Genomic DNA, 1,838 nt, shown 5'->3' with positions numbered 1-1,838 from the left:
GACAGCCCCCCTGGGGAGCGTCAGGGCCCCCACTCCCTCCCCGCACCCCACGCCTCCCAGCTGCCATTCAGGTGGAGTGCGCTGTTAATGAGGCTCTTGGGCCTGGGCTTAGTCCGTGGGCGGGTGCTCTACCCACTGAGCCACACCAGCCAGGACCGTGTTCCTCCCACTTTATTGCCTGGTTCTGCGGGGCTGCAGGTCCTCGGAGCCACAGCGGTCTCTGCCTCGTTTTCCAGGAGTGTGGAGAGCTCTCACGCAGAAGCACTCGGCTAGGACAGCCCCCCTGGGAAGCGTCAGGGCCCCCACTCCCTCCCTGCACCCCACGCCTTCCAGCTGCCATTCAGGTGGAGTGCGCTGTGAGTGAGGCTCTTGGGCCTGGTCGACCTGCTCTCATTTGTTCCCAGAGAACCCGTGCTTCTCTCCACCTCCACCCTCTGCTCGCTGCAAAACCGTTATTCCTTGACACCACCCCCAGCCACACCGCTGGGGGCAGAGGCAATAGAGAAATGACAGACGTTTGAAAACATGGATTCCGGATGCGAGCAAACGGGGGTTCAGATCTTCATGTACATCCTTAATAGCAGCGCAAACCCCGACAAGGGGTTGATTTGGTCTGAAATTCAGTTTTTTTAAAAAAATATATTTTATTGATTTTTTTACAGAGAGGAAGGGAGAGGGATAGAGAGTTAGAAACAGCGATGAGAGAGAAACATCGATCAGCTGCTTCCTGCACACTCCCTACTGGGGATGTGCCTGCAACCCAGGTACATGCCCTTGGCCGGAATCGAACCTGGGACCCTTCAGGCTGCAGGCCGACGCTCTATCCACTGAGCCAAACGGGTTAGGGCTGAAATTCAGTTTTTCTCAGCTACTCAGTGGGGATGCGTGCAGCACTCACTTCTTTATGAGATCATCTATATTAAGTTTTTAGCACAGTCAAGAAAAGTATCATAAATCTTCCATAGAGTACCAGGTGTACCGGTTACTAATGCGGATTTTTTCCAGTAGATGGAGTTACACATATGTTGATATGTGTGCTATTTTGTTATATTGACAGCAAGCTTCAAAACTTCATATGCCACATTGGCTGAAGGTGTGAACATCACAGATATTTTTATGCTTAATATTTCCCTGGCAAGATCGTTTAACGTGTCTTTAACTGGTTCTGAAGTGTGTGATGGTGCGTCATCATGGAGCAAAATTACTTTGTCGTGTCTGCTGGCCCATTCTGGCTGTTTTACGATCAAAGCCTGGTTCAAATTGATCATTTCTTGTCCGTAGCGAACGGTATTGACGGTTTCGCCTGTTTTTAGAAGCTCACGATACACCACACCTTCCTGATCCCAACAAACACAGAGACTTGTTCTGTCCGAAGCGATTTGGCCTTGCAGGCGATGTTGATGGTTGACCTGCATCAACCCATGATTTTGTGTGTTTGGGATTCTCAACATAAATCCACGTTTCATCGCCAGTCACAATGCGATGCAAAAAGGACTTACTATTGTGCCGTTGAAGCAACATTTTAATGATGACTTTTCGGTTTTCCATTTGTCTTTCGGTCGGTTGATGGGGCACCCATTTTCCTTCCTTTAAAATCCTTCCCGTTGCTTTTAAACGATCATAAATTGTTTGCTGAGCGACGTTTAATCTTTCTGCAAGTTGTTTTTGAGTCTGACAGGCATCTTCATCTAATAAATGTTTGTCATTGTTGGTCTTCAAACTTTTTCGGTTGACCTGGACGTTCTTTGTCTTTCACATCGAAATCAACCCTTTTAAAGCGTTTAAACCAGCGTTCACAGGTATCTTGAGATGGAGCATGTTCACCAGACGCTTCCCGA

This window comes from Myotis davidii, unplaced genomic scaffold (genome assembly GCF_000327345.1).
Source record: "Myotis davidii unplaced genomic scaffold, ASM32734v1 scaffold164, whole genome shotgun sequence".
Taxonomy (NCBI): domain Eukaryota; kingdom Metazoa; phylum Chordata; class Mammalia; order Chiroptera; family Vespertilionidae; genus Myotis; species Myotis davidii.
This window is presented reverse-complemented; position numbering follows the sequence as displayed.